Source organism: Theropithecus gelada, chromosome 1 (assembly GCF_003255815.1).
Source record: "Theropithecus gelada isolate Dixy chromosome 1, Tgel_1.0, whole genome shotgun sequence".
Taxonomy (NCBI): Eukaryota; Metazoa; Chordata; class Mammalia; order Primates; family Cercopithecidae; genus Theropithecus; species Theropithecus gelada.
In genome coordinates, this window is record NC_037668.1 from 141,506,451 (window position 1) to 141,521,936 (window position 15,486).

Below are 15,486 nucleotides of genomic sequence, written 5' to 3' on the forward strand. Positions count from 1 at the left end.
CTCCCAAGTAGCTGGGACTACAGGCGCCTGCCAACACACCTGGCTAATTTTTTTGTATTTTTTTTTTAGTAGAGACGGTGTTTCACCGTGTTAGCCAGGATGGTCTGGATATCCTGACCTCGTGATGCGCCTGCCTCGGCCTCCCAAAGTGCTGGGATTACAGGTGTGAGCCACCACGCCTGGCCTGAGACTCTAAAAAATAAAAAAATTACCTACAGTTTCTTATCAGAATTACTGAATCATAACGCTACAAAAGTCCTTAGAGTCATCTGTGAGTGTTTCTCAGCTTGATGATGCAATAATAACTAAGAGTTTTCAAAAATATGTTACCTGGGCCTCCCTACAGACCAATTGTATCAGAGTCTCCAGGTGGGACCTGGGTGGCTGCAGCTAGTTAAATCTCTCCAGGTGATTCCTATGTTCCATGAGAGCAGAACCCCTGACATCCAACCTCCAGTTTAAAGAAGAGGAACTAACCCAGGGCCCAGATAATGACTGTCCAGGAGCATGCACTAGTGGCTCCCAGGGGTGGGGCCCATGTCCCCTGCCCCCAGGTCAGCACGCTTTGACTAAGACCACAAAGTCTCACCCAGATTCCAGATAGGAGAGAATGGTGACTTGGTTCCATTTCAGAGTGCTTTTGCTTTGGTTTACTCCCAGCAGCAAATGGGCCGGGCTGGGGATGGAAGCCAAACACATAGGGTGTGTCTGCCGATACCTCTCTTAAATCTCAGGGAGACACAGTCAGGACTGCAATATCTTATCAGTGCCTGGATGGGGTGGGGACTGCCAGGTAGGGGAGGAGAGATGTGGACTCGCTGCCTCCTGTATCCCCAGCCTCCTCAGCACCTAGAAACAACTTACGCTGCCTTATAAGGCTCAAATGCTGCTGCCAGGGAGCTGTGGGGCCCAGGCCTTGAATTTTTGGTGCACCAGTGCTTGACAGGCTCCCCTTATCTCTGCTTGCACCGCTGGGCCTAGGGGTTTTTCTATTGTTTTTCTAAAGGCATTCCAAGGCCAGGACAATGCTAATTTAAGTTCCTCCAGGCTCCATTTGTTTTTGTGTTTTTTTAATTACAGCGGGGTCTCACTATGTTGACCAGGCTGGAATGCAGTGGCTGGAATGCTGTGCACTACAACAGGCTCAATTCTCTCTCTCTCTCTCTCTCTCTCTCTTTTTTTTTTTTTTTTGTCAGAGATGGGATCAGCCAAGAACAGACTCAATTCTTGACCCTCCTAGTTTTCTGAGACTGCATCCACTTTGATAGTTTCTACTGAGTCCAAATTAGAACATCCCAGCTGGTTGACTGTCTCCCAGGAAGCCCTCGGAGAGGAGCGGTGCATAGGGGGGCACCTGGACACCCCTCCCCCCGCCCCGAGTAGTGTCAGGCAGCCTTGTCTATTTACATCCTTTCACCCTTTCTCGGGAAGCTATCAGACGATGTGCTCCCCCAGATGAAGAAGTAGTCCCAGGAAAAAGGAGACATGGGATACAGGGATCCTGAAACCGGGGAGGACAAGGGAGTTCCTGGGAGGACAGCTGTGCTCCCGCCTAGCAATAGTGAGCAGCCAGTCCAGACTGCAGCTGTGACTCAGAAGACAGACATGCGGAGGGTTGTGATCACAGAGTAACGATGGTCCTTGTACATGAAGATAAAAATGCTCAGGTGTGCCCAGGTTAAAGAAGATGAAAGGCCCTGCTTCCCAGAGCGCCCGGGAGCACTGATGATCTCTTCCAGGTCTGTTTCCACCCACTGCAGCCATGGTGAATCTAGAGGCAGAAAATCCAGAGCAGCCCATGCCCTTTGCCCATGTTTCTGCTGGTCAGCCAGCACCTCACTGACACTACGCCCTGTGACACAACCCCAGAGGGATTCTGGAGAACTCGAGGGGACGTGGAAGCCAGCCTCTGCCCGGAAGCTCCACTCAGGTCATCTTCAGGGAGCTTGCAAGCCGTGGGAGCATCGTTGCCCTCCTCTTACAAAGCTAGGTCTGTGCTTACTGCTCAGTTTTTTTCCAACTAAACAATGTTTTTGAGAGATTCACAGAGAGATAAAAACAATTAAGAATAAATGCCAGGGGGTGGTTAACACAAAGGTCTGGATATTGGTTACCTCTGGAGAGGAAAGGAGACGGAATGGCAGAGTGCTCAGGGGTCTCTGGAGGTGCTTGTGTCTCCAGTGTAGTCACATGAGGTTCACTTTATTCTTTGCACATACATTTTTTTTTTTTTTTTCTGAGACTTAGTCTCACTCTGTCACCCAGGCTGGAGTGCAGTGGCGCAATCTCAGCTCACTGCAACCTCCACCTCCCATGTTCAGGCAATTCTCCTGCCTCAGTCTCCTGAGTAGCTGAGACTACAGACATGTGCCACCACGCCCAGCTAATTTTTGTATTTTTAGTACAGACGGGGTTTCACCATATTGGCCAGGCTGGTCTCGAACTCCTGACCTCAGGTGATCCACCTGCCTCGGCCTCCCAAAGTGCTGGGATTACAGATGTGAGCCACTGTGCCTGGCCTGTATATACACATTCTAAACCCCGTTATCTATAAAATATTTTGAAATAAGCACTTTTAATGAATTAAGGATTGTTTTGGAAAAGAAAGAAAAAAACTTTCTTTTTTTTTTGTGAGACGGAGTCTCGCTCTGTCGCCCAGGCTGAAGTGCAGTGGCGCGATCTCAGCTCACTGCAAGCTCCGTCTCCTGGGTTCACACCATTCTCCTGCCTCAGCCTCCTGTGTAGCTAGGACTACAGGCGCCTGCCACCACGCCCAGCTAATTTTTTTTTTTTTTTGTATTTTTAGTAGAGACGGTTTCACCGTGTTAGCTAGGATGATCTCGATCTCCTGACCTCATGATCCGCCCGTCTTGGCCTCCCAAAGTGCTGGGATTACAGGCGTGAGCCACTGCACCCAGCCAAGAAAAAAACTTTCTACTGAAATAATTGGCTGAGATAGAAGTAATTATGTCTTAAATGATCTAGATAATTTTATGACTGACTGAAGCCTCAGCATCAGAAGCAAGGTCTGTACATTTCCTGCCAACCTTGACTCACTGAGCAAATGAATTTACCTTCAACAATATGTACAGTCCAGACGTGCATTTGTGCCTGTCTCATTCTCAATATGAAATATGTTTTGAGAATTGTTTGAGGTAAAAACAACAAATGATCTCTTTTGTCCACATACTTTTCACCATTCCTTCCTTGGCAGCCAAGTCAAATCAGCTGGCTCTTTGGTGACTTGGCACATTAAAATTAAAATTTGCTCCAGTGGACCTCACAGTGCTTTTTTTTTTTTTTTTTTACCAGCACAGTAGCTGGAGAAGGGCATTTTGAAGTCAGGAGGTAATGCTGACTGGCCTGGGCAGGGAACACTGTGTGATTAAGCAGCGAAGAGGTTAAGGGACAAATTCCAGGAACGCTGCTTATCTCTGCTGGAATTACTGTACTGCAGGTCTCAAATCCTGAAGGATCCTGTATTTGTTTTCACCTGGAACCTGGACCACATTCAGGTGGCAGATTAAAATTAAGCCAAATTCATTTCAGGCCATCCTAATGATTTTTTAATTAGCATCAGTGCATAGTGTAGGAATTTGCAGTTCATAGTCCACTTGTAAGTTGAAATTAGAAACTGCAAGGACAGTAATATAAGTGGGAGGAGAGATTACATTAATCCCTTCAACAAATATTTGTTGGCTGGCAGCTGTGCTAGTGGGTAATAATAACACAGCGAAGAGCCAAACCAAAGTTCCTCCCCTATAGGCCTTTCTTTCCAGTGGGAAGAGGGTAGAGGGTACAGTCAATAAATCCAAATATATATATTTATGTGTACACACACACACATACATATATAAAACAAGTGGTATGTGCTGTCAAGAAAAAGTAGGGTAAGGCTCTGGAGAGGGCCAAGGGTGTGTGTGAGTGGGATGGTTATTGTATAGAGATTGGCCAAGAAAGGCCTCTGGTAAGATGATCTCTGAAGGAAGTGGGATTAAGTGGTCCAGCTTTTGGGAGGATGATTGTGCTGGGCAGAGGGAAGAGCAGGGGCTACGTCTCTGCATTCCACGGTTACAAATAGAGGGTAACATTCGCCGTCCACCCCTCAATGCCTCTTTACTGTGACCTTTAGGAGATGCAGAACTTCAGTGTCCATCAGTCAGAGGCAATGCCCCGACCCACACGCCTCTAGTTGAGAGATAGACAGAGTTGGAATTACAGGACCACAGACCTGACCTGGAACAAGACTTGCAAGTATGTCAGGGAGCTGCACCCTAACCTAGCAAGAGACTGGCCAGGTACCATTTTCTGTATGGTTATGATGAAGCAGCTGGTACAAATGTTAGGGGACAGTTGCACATGGTGTGGGAAAAGCCCAGCACTTGGCCTCTGGTCTGGCTTTTCTACCTTTGGACCTTTTACTGTTGTCTGTGGGTCCTGGGGTCTGTGATTGGACAAATGAAGGTAGGTAAGCTGGGAAGGACAGGACAAGGAACACAATAAGATCTGCTTTGGCCAGGCATGGGTGGCTCAAGCCTGTAATCCCAGCACTCATAATTACTTACAAAAGCATTCATTCATAACTTACAAAAGTGTTCATAATGGTGGCCTTTGAGAGCTGGGATTATGGATGAATTATATACCTTTTTGCTACCTTTATGTGAATTTCTACAAATTACTTTTTTTTTCCTTTTTGAGACAGAGTCTGGCTCTGTCGACCAGGCTGGAGTACGGGGCACAATCTCAGTTCACTGAACCCTCCCGGGTTCAAGCAATCCTCCTGCCTCAGCCTCCCGAGTAACCGGGACAACAGGCATGCTCTACCACACCCAGCTAATTTTTGTATTTTTAGTAGAGATGGGGTTTCGCTATGTTAGCCAGGCTCGTCTCGAACTCCTGACTGCAAGTGATCCACCTGCCTCGGCCTCCCAAAGTGCTGGGATAACAGGTATGAGCCACTGGACCTGGCCTACAAATTACTTTAGCAACAGAGAAAGAAAGTGAGCAAAGTTATGCACAAGTGTATTAACAAATTGCTCTCCTGTACCTAAATCAGTCATTCCTTTTTTTGAGACAGAGCTTCACTCTTGTTGCCCAGGCTGGAGTGCAATGGCACGATCTCTGCGCACCACAACTTCTCCCTCCTGGGTTCAAGTGATTCTCCTGCCATGCTTGACTAATTTTGTATTTTTAGTAGAGACAGGGTTTCTCCATGTTGGTCAGGCTGGTCTCGAACTCCCAACCTCAGGTGATGCACCCGCCTCAGCCTCCCAAAGTGCTGGGATTACAGGCGCGAGCCACTGCACCCAGCCACTAAATCAGTCATTCTATCCAGTTCCTTGCATTTACTCCTTTCTTGTGCTAACCCACAGCCAGTACTTAAGAGTATTTAAGTCCTCTCTCCTTTCATGAGTCACTCTTTTTTGTCTTGTGACTATACTTGGAAATTATTTATTTATTTATTTATTTATATTAGACAGAGTCTTGCTCTGTTGCCCAGGCTAGAATGCAATGGCGTGATCTTGGCTCACCACAACTTCCACCTCCCAGGTTCAAGTGATTATCCTGCCACACCCAGCTAATTTTGTATTTTTAGTAGAGACGAGAGTTCACCACGTTGGCCAGGCTGGTCTCGAACTCCTGACATTGTGATCAGCCCACCTCAGCCTCCCAAAGTTCTAGGATTACAGGCGTGAGCCACCGTGCCCGGCCTACCTAGAGCATTATTTAAACCTTAAACCTCTAAACTTTTCATCATTGTGCTTTGATTCCTTAAAGATTAGGAAAGGAATTGTCAGCGGATAAGACTTGCCCTCTTCTGCTGCTCTCGAGCCGTGGGCAAGTTCCTTCCATTCACTGTGTGTCATTTTCTTCATCTGTAAACACAGGATAATAGTAACAACACCTCTCTCCTAGGGCCTGGACGGGGCATGCCAGTGAGGGGTCCTGAAGCTTAGGCCCCTGGGATTTGGATAGAGAAAGTCATGGTGAAGGTGGGTGTGACATTGGTGAGGTGGCATTGGACACCCGTCAGGGCCTCTCCTGTCCTCTCCGTCCACTCCAGACAGTGCCCATTTGTGCAGAGGCTTTCCTGGGTCTCTGCCTGAGGGCTTCCTCTGCTCCTCTACCCCAGATGACCCGAAGTGTCCCCACGAGCAGCCTTCAACCAAAGAGGGACAGGAGTCGGTGAACATGCACCTCAGCCTCCTCACCTCTCCGAGGAACTTTTTAAAAAATCTTGTATTGGCTGCATAGCAGAGATGGGGGCATTGCTTGAGCCTATGAGTTCACAACCAGGCCTAGGAACATAGTGAGACCTCCCCCTTCCCTCAGCCCACCCCCACAACACCCCCATCCCTACAGAAAATGTTAAGATTAACCAGGCTTGGTGGTGGGAACCCTGAAAATCTGAGAAAGGTCTCAGTTAATTTAGAAAGTTTATTTTTGGCCAGGAGCGGCAGCCCACGCCTATAATCCCAACACTTTGGGAGACCAAGGTGGGTGGATCATTTGAGACCAAGAGTTGGTGACAGCCTCAGGAGGTATTGATGACATGTGCCCAGGTAGTGGGTGCACAGCTTGGTTTTATTTTTATTTTTACTTTATTTATTATTTTTTTTGAGACGGAGCCTTGCTCTGTCGTCCAGGCTGGAGTGTAGTGGCATGATCACAGTTTATGGCAACCTCCGCTTCCCGGGTTCAAGCTATTCTCCTGCCTCAGCCTCCCAGGTAGATGGGATTACAGGCACACCACACCACACCTGTCTAAGTTTTGTATTTTTTAGTAGAGATGGGTTTTCACAACGTTGGTCAGGCTGGTCTCAGACTCCTGACCTCGGGTGATCGCCTGCCTTGGTCTCCCAAAGTGCTGGGATTACAGGCGTGAGCCACCACGCCTGGTCACACAGCTTTTTTGTTTTTTTGAGACACAGTTTCGCTCTTTCACCCAGGCTGGAATGAAGTGGCATGATCTCAGCTCACTGCAACCTCCGCCCCCCAGGCTCAAGCAATTCTCCTCCCTCAGCCTCCCGAGTAGCTGTGATTACAGGCGCCTGCCACCACGCCCAGCTAATTTTTGTATTTTTAGTACAGACAGGGTTTTGCCACATTGGCCAGGCTGGTCTTGAACTCCTGACCTCAGGTGATCCATCCGCCTCGGTCTCCCAAAGTGCTAGGATTATAGGCGCGAGCCACCATGCCGGCCGACAGCTTGGTTTTATACATTTTAGGGAGACATGAGACATCAATCAATGTAAAATGTACACTGGTTCTGTCCGGAAAGGCGGGACAACTCAAGAAGGGAGAGGGTTTCCAGGTCACAGGTAGGTGAGAGACAAAGAGTTGCATTCTTTTGACTTTCTGATTAGCCTTTCCAAAGGAGGCAATCAGATATGCATCTATCTCAGTGAGCAGAGGAATGACTTTCTATTTTTTTTTTGAGACGGAGTCTCACTCTGTCACCCAGACTGGAGTGCAGTGGCGCTATCTCGGCTCACTGCAAGCTCTGCCTCCCAGGTTCACGCCATTTTCCTGCCTCAGCCTCCTGAGTAGCTGGGAGGTGCTCGCCACCGTGCCCAGTTAAGTTTTTGTATTTTTAGTAGAGACAGGGTTTCACCGTGTTAGCCAGGATGGTCTCGATCTCCTGACCTCGTGATCTGCCCGCCTTGGCCTCCCAAAGTGCTAGGATTACAGGCGTGAGCCACTGCGTTTGTCCTAGCAACGCAGGTTTGTCCTAGCAGTTCCCATCTTGACTTTTCCCTTTAGCTTAGTGATTTTAGGGTTCCAAGGTTTATTTTCCTTTCACAGTGGTATATGCCTGTAGTATCAGCTGAGGTGGGAGGGTCCTTTGAGCCTGGGAGGTCAAGGCTACACTGAGCCATGGTTGCACTACTGCACACCAGCCTGGGTGACAGAGTGATACCCTGTCTCAAAAAACAGAAAATGGCCAGGCATGGTGGCTCACACCTGTAATCTCAGTATTTTAGGAGGCCAAGACAGGCAGATCACCTCGGGTTGGGAGTTCGAGACCAGCCTGGCCAACATGGTAAAACCCTGTCTCTACTAAAAATACCAGAATTAGTCAGGCATGGTGGCAGGTGCCTATAATCCCAGCTACTCAGGAGGCTGAGGCAGGAGAATCGCTGGAACCTGGGAGGCAGACGTTGCAGTGAGCCAAGATCGTACCATTGCACTCCAGCCTAGGTGGCAGAGTGAGACTCTATCTCAAAAAAAAAAAAAAAAATCTTGTATTGTAAAATCCAGATACAGAAAAATACACAGAGCAAATATGCAGCTTAATGAAATACTCCAAGGCAAATACATCTGTAACCATTGGTAGGACGCTGCGAGGGCTCTCAGGAGTCCTGGGGGATGAGCCCCAGTTGCCTACAGTGGTTACCTGCTCCTTAAGTGACACACGCTTTACTGGCCTGCTTTTTCGGATTTCCTTTTCTCACTCATTTCAGGATCACCTTCCAAATAAGCCATATACCCAAATTCTCATCTCAGGGTCAGTTTTTGGTGAAACTAGAAATCAGGCCATTTCTAAGGAAGTCTTCTTTAAAGAGGTGGCATTTGAGCTGAGAGCTGATTATTGAGAGGGAGGCGGCTCTGTGAGCTCTGGTCTAGTGTCTATGCAGAGGACACCAAGCAGGCCCTGGGACACAGCAATCCTGAGTGTGTGTGGAGCAGAAAACAGCCCACGGTGGCTGGACCACAGAGAGAGATGGCCTGGGAGAGGCAGGCAGGAGCCAAGTCATACAGTTTACAGCCGTGCATGTGTGTGTTGGGGTTGGGGTGCGGGGGCTGGGTGTGAGTACGTGAGCAACGTGTGAGTCGTGTGGAATGGGAGGCCCCACTTGGCGCTTTCTTTCTCAGCCCCCGCCACCTGACATCCATACTCACACACACCCTCACAGGCAGTTCCGTTTTGAAAACCCGATTTCATGCGACTAGTCTTTTATCCAGTCTTAGGATAAATATCTATTCAGAGAAGGCAATTTAAAAAGCCAAGTCATCTCAACCCGAGCTACACTAGATGCACAGCTGTGTCAGTTACCAGGGTCCGGCTCAGTGTTGGCTAATAGTGGAAGCACAACTTCCATTGCCAAAGCTTGGAGCCATAAACTCCAGAGATGGAGCAGGCAGATAAGTGTGTGGCGGCGCAGAGCCAGGCCCTCGGAAGTAATGAGCACGTCTGTCACCACCCCTTCTGCAGTGAGTGGCTGTCCCACCGGTCTCTCCAGCTGCCAGGGGAGAATGAATTAGGGTGTTGAGAATTACCCAGACCCAAGGTTGGGGATGGTGTGACTCCATCTAGGCCAATCCTTGTCTTTATTAATCCAGCGTGACCCAGGCCTGCCGTGGAATATTTTGGAATATACTGGAATATTTTGAATATATTGACAGTGCAAGTTAAGAGTTTTGTTGATTTAAAAAAAAATACTCAAGTCAAATTTATAGAAACCGAAAGTAAAGTGCTAGTTGCCAGGGGCTGGGGGAGGGAAAACAGGGAGCTGTTTAATGAGCATGGAGTTTCGGTTTTTCTTTTTTCTTCTTCTTCTTATTTTTTTTTTCTTTTTCTTTCATTTTTTATTTTTTATTTTTTTTGAATTTCAATTTTTCAAGATGAAAAGTTCTGGAGATAGGTTGCATAGCAATGTGAATGTATGCAATACTCCTGAACTGGACACTTAAAAATGGTAACAATGGGCTGGGCGCAGTGGCTCATGCCTGTAATCCCAGCACTTTGGGAGGCCAAGGTGGGCAGACTGCCTGAGGTCAGGAGTTCAAGACCAGCCTGGCCAATATGGTGAAACCCCTGTCTCTACTAAAAATACAAAAATTAGCCAGGAGTGGTGGCGGGTGCCTGTAATCCCATCTATTTGGGAAGCTGAGGCAGGAGAATTGCTTGAACCCAGGAGGCAAAGGTTGCAGTGAGCTGAGATTGCACCATTGCACTTCAGCCTGGGCGACAGAGTGAGACTCTGTTTCAAAAAAAGAAAAAAAAATGGTAACAATGGTATATTTTATGTTCTTTGTATTCTATAATTTTTTTTAATTTCTTTTTTTTTTCTTTTTCTTTGAGACAGAGTCATGCTCTGTTGCCCAGGCTGGAGTGCAGTGGTGCAATCTGGGCTCATTGCAAGGGCCGCCTCCTGGGTTCAGCCACTGTCCTGACTCAGCCTCCCGAGTAGCTGGGACTATAGGCGCCCGCCACCACGCCCAGCTAATTTCTTTTTGTATTTTTTAGTAGAGACGGGGTTTCACCGTGTTAGCCAGGATGGTCTCAATCTCCTGACCTCGTGATCCACCTGTCTTGGTCTCCCAAAATGCTGGGATTACAGGTGTAAGTCACTGTGCCTGGCCTAAATTTCTTAAAAACTAAACTCAGACAATAGTTTGGGCAGCAAGCACCGACTGCCATGGTTTGGAACAATTGTGACCCATGCTCTGACTGCTGACACTGTCCCAAATGACTCACTGCAGTAGCTTGGTATTCACATTGGCATCAGTAACCAGCATAACTACAACCCCTGCAGTGAGTGACAGTGCTTTTCCCATCTGATTTCCAAGGCATCTCAGGGTCCCCGGAGGGAGGTGAGAAGTGATAAAGGAAAGCAGCCCAGGGAAGGTAATTTGCTTCAGTCACACTGACAACGCAACCTGATTTTCTTTCTTGTCCCTGGCTCTGAGATGCCTAAAGGGCTACACTCCCAAGTTAGGGTTCTTCCTGGGCCCCCGGCCACCGGGTTTGCCACTGGGGGCTTATGAAACAGCTGCCCATCATCCCCTTGGTCATGAGGAGCGGGAGTCAGTGACTTGAGGCACTCACAACATCCAGACGTCCACTGTCCCTTCCTGTTGGCAAACAGGACCCCAGGCCCAGGAGTTCGGCTTGCTTGTCCTACGATGGCGATCGCATGATCTCAGGTGGGCTTTGCAGAGTGCTGTGGTTTGGAGAACTGTGTTTCTGAGCCAGCTCTGAAAACTATTTCTCTGAAAACTATTTGGTTAAATGTGAGCTCCAGGCCACAGACTCCTGTTCCTGCTTTCAATTCTGCGTTCTCCTGACCACTGGAGTGTGGAAGTAGCCTGGGGTGTTCATGGGCTGCCCATCCCCCAACCCCACACCCACACCCTCGCTGAGAGCCACTGCTTGACCTGCTGCCTGTGTTTCTGGCAGTGGTAGAGTTCATGTTATCATTAGAAAAACCCATCGGTTAGACTTAGTAGAAAGGGGGCTCTGAATTTGAGGAAAATTATCATTGAAAAATCCTTTTTAAGAAATGCAAATTTGGGGCCGGGCATAGTGGTTCATGCCTGTAATCCCAGCACTTTGGGAGGCTGAGGTGGGCAGATCACCTGAGGTCAGGAGTTCAAGACCAACCTGGCCAACGTCATGAATCCCCATCTCTAGCCAGGCGTGGTGGTGGGCACCTGTAGCCCCAGCTACTCGGGAGGCTGAGGTGGGAGAATCACTTGAACCCAGGAGGTGGAGGCTGCAATGAGCAGAGATCACACCATTGCACTCCAGCCTGGGCTACTGAGTGAGACTCCATCTCAAAAAAAAAAAAAAGAAAAGAAAAAAAAGAAATACAAATATTGGCCAGGTGTAGTGGCTCACTCCTGTAATCCCAGCACTTTGAGAGACTGAGATGGGAGGATTGCTTGAGGTGAAGAATTTAAGAGTTCAAGGCCTTTCTCTTGGCTGGGTGTGGTGGCTCACACCCGTAATCCCAGCACTTTGGGAGGCCAAGGTGGGTAGATCTCTTGAGGTCAGGAGTTCGAGACCAGCCTAATCAACATGGGGAAACCCCATCTCTACTAAAAATATAAAAATTAGCCAGGTGTGGTGGTGCATGCCTGTAATCCCAGCTACTCGGGAGGCTGAGGGAGGAGAATTGCTTGAACCTGGGAGGCAGAGGTTGCAGTGAGCCAAGATCGTACCACTGCACTCCAGCCTGGGCAATGAGAGCTAAAGGAAACTCTGTCTCAATAACAACAACAAGAGTTCAAGAACAGTCTGGGCAACATAGTGAGACCTGGACCCAGTCTCTTTTTGTTTGTTTGTCTGAGACCGAGTCTCCCTCTGTCGCCCAGGCTGGAATGCGGTGGCGCAATCTCGCTCCCTGCAACCTCCTCCTACCAGGTTCAAGCGATTCTCCTGCCTCAGCCTCCCGAGTAGCTGGGATTACAGGTGCGGTCTACCACACCCAGCTAATTTTTTGTATTTTGACTAGAGACGGGGTTTCACCGTGTTGGCCAGGCTGGTCTCCAACTCCTGACCTCAAGCGATCCACTCACCTTGGCCTCCCAAAGTGCTGGGATTGCAGGCATGAGCCACCATGCCTGGCCCAGCCTCTTTTTAATTTAAAAAAAAAAAAAGAAAAATGAAATGTCATGGACTTTGAATGTAGACACTGGGTTAAAATTTTGGCTGTATGACTTTAGACGAGTTACTTATTCCTTCCTACTAGTTTATTTCCTTGACTGCAAAATGAGGATAATACCAATGTAAGGATTAAACAGTCCATAAAGAGATGAACACAGGCCCTGGCACTTGGCAGGAGCCCCATCAATCTCGTCAGCCCCCAGTTAGGATTCTGTAGGAATAAGCAGGCTCGTTGTATACATTGTCCTTTGGTTCTCAAAAACAGTTTGGCCTCTTAGTATAGAATTCTGTGAGGTAGGTGAAAGTTCTTCCTACAGCCTTGCTTATGTTATTAATTTACTCAACGAAGTTTTCCAGAGCCAAGGTAACCTTTAGAGCAGTCAGGTGCAAACGGGTCTGGGGCAATGTTACTCTCTTCCCTGGCAGAGAAGAGCTCACTGCATCTCCCTGGAATGTGGGGAGATGACTGGGGAGTGGATGGGGCCTAGCCCTCCCCAGAGAAGAGTCTCTTTCTGATCACTGCTGTCTGTGGTGGGGCATTCAGACTCCAGGAGTCCCAACTGGATGGCTCCAATCCCTCATTTCATACGTGACCAGACAGGTTTTTTGTGGATATGTAATTGATGGGTGGTGGGGTTGTGGCAAGGGCTGGGGCTTAGAGTGAGGCTGGCTCAGATCGGGTTCTGGTTCTGCCACTACTCAGAGATCGAGCTGGCCAACTTGATGCAAGTTACCTAACATCTGTGATTCTCAGTTTCCTCGTCCCTAAAATGAGGATAAGATTATCTACTTTACACTGTGTGCATTACAAGGAGATCATGTTTTGATTAAAATGGGGAGTGTCATTTTCCTAATATTTGCTTACACTTGTCTCTGATCCTTTTTGTTGTTGTTGTTGTGGGGGATGGAGTCTCACTGTCACCCAGGCTGGGGTGTAGTAGTGGCGCAATCTCTGCTCACTGCGACCTCTGCCTCCCGGGTTCAAGCGATTCTTGCACTTCAGCCTCCCGAGTAGCTGGGATGACAGGTGCACACCACCAAGACAGGTCTCAAAAAAAAAAAAAACAACCTTTCTTTTTTTTTTTTTGAGACAGAATTTTTCTCTTGTCACCCAAGCTGTAGTGCAATGGTGTGATCTTGGCTCACTGCAACCTCTGCCTCTCGGGTTCAAGTGATTCTCCTGTCTCAGCCTCCCGAGTAGCTGGGATTACATGCTCCCACCACCACATCTGTCTAATTTTTGTATTTTTAGTAGAGACAGGGTTTCACCATGTTGACCAGGCTAGTCTCGAACTCCTGGGCTTAAGTGATCCACCTGCCTCGGCGTCCCAAAGTGCTGGGATTATAAGCCTGAGCCACCACGCCCGGCCTTTAAAGAACCCACTTTCTACACTTTCTAGCCTATTTGACAACAAGCATAGAGGGGAAAAGCAGATTTCTTTTTTTTTTTTTTTTTTTTTTTTTTTTGAGAAGGAGTCTCGCTGTGTCGCCCAGGCTAGAGTGCAGTGGCCGGATCTCAGCTCATTGCAAGCTCCGCCTCCCGGGTTTTTACGCCATTCTCCTGCCTCAGCCTCCCGAGTAGCTGGGACTACAGGCGCCCACCACCTCGCCCGGCTAGTTTTTTGTATTTTTTAGTGGAGACGGGGTTTCACCGTGTTAGCCAGGATGGTCTCGAACTCCTGACCTCGTGATCCGCCCGTCTCGGCCTCCCAAAGTGCTGGGATTACAGGCTTGAGCCACCGCGCCTGGCCGAAAAGCAGATTTCTTAACCTGTGTTTATGGTGGCTAAGGAGTGGAGACTACAATTCAAAGTGAGAAGGGAATGGGACAACCCCTTGTGCCAAAAAAATATATCTCTCTCAGCTACCTAATGGGAGGGGAATGTAAGGCTTAAACCACCAAGTAGAGAAACGAATGGCTATTCTGGGTGTCACTGGCCCCTCCCGGAAGACTGTGAGAGCAGCCCTTGGTAATAGGGGAGGGAAATTATACAGGCCTTCTTGGGTTAGCAAATTGCTAACCTGCAAGGATTTAGAATGCAACATTGAGGGCAGCTCAATTCCTCCAGGCCTTTTCCACAAGGTATCTATTGTATTTCTTTCCCAGGGATTACTAATACAGGGATGTGTACCTAGTAACCGGGAGATCCACTCTTGACTCCATAAAAAAGCAGCTTATGTTTCTTTGGGTTTCACCTTTCTTCCCAGAGGGTGCTGTCTGTTCAAACACTCCCACGCAGCCAGTGTTACAGAGAACTCCCCAGGACACTGTCCTCACCCTTGCTTTTTATTTTTGTTTTTGAGACAAGGTCTTGCTCTATCAACCAGACTGGAGGGCAGTGGCATCATCTCGGCTCACTGCAGTCTGTATCTCTTGGGCTCAAGGGACCCTCCCACCTCAGCCTCCCAAGTAGCTGGAATCACAGGTGCATGCCACCACACCTGGCTAATTTTTTTTTCTTGTTGCCCAGGCTAGAGTGCAGTGGCATGATCTTTGCTCACTGCAACCTCCACCTCCCAGGTTCAAGTGATTCTCCTGCCTCAGCCTCCCAAGTAGCTGAGATTACAGGTGTGCGCCATCACACCTACCTAATTTTTGTATTTTTGGTAGAGATGGGGTTTCGCCATGTTGGCTAGGCTTGTCTCAAACTCCTGACCTCAGGTGATCCACCTGCCTCAGCCTCCAAAAGTGCTGAGATTACAGGCTTGAGCCACCGTGTGTGGCCAATTTTTGTATTTTTTAGAGAGGTGGGTTTTCGCCATTTTGCCCAGGCTTGTCCCAAACCCCTGGGCTCAAGCAATCCTCCTATCTGTTTCCCAAATAGCTGAGACTACAGATGTGAGCCTCCGCACCTGGCCTGCTTTTGGACTGGTGTGCCAGTTCACACATGCCAGAAACTGCGTTCTGAACTGCAGGGATGCATTTACCTGTCAGCACCTGAAAACTTCTTCCTCAGTTGAGTCCAATTATCAGCTTCATGTGCCATCTGCCAATCCAGATGAAACTTGGCAAATACAAAGCTGTCCTTTTCCAGGTGACGCTCCCCACCTTCTTTTTCCTCCACCATGTCATTAACAACTGAAAAGCTCCTG

General features: G+C 48.3%; 1 long non-coding RNA gene across 1 annotated transcript; it reads left to right on the forward strand.

Annotated features, from left to right (window-relative positions):
- The first annotated feature begins 1,078 nt into the window (after positions 1–1,078).
- Positions 1,079–5,742, forward strand: LOC112618234. Its single transcript, XR_003118054.1, has 2 exons — positions 1,079–1,765; positions 5,477–5,742. It is a non-coding gene; the product is annotated as an uncharacterized LOC112618234 (long non-coding RNA).
- Positions 5,743–15,486: the final 9,744 nt, after the last annotated feature.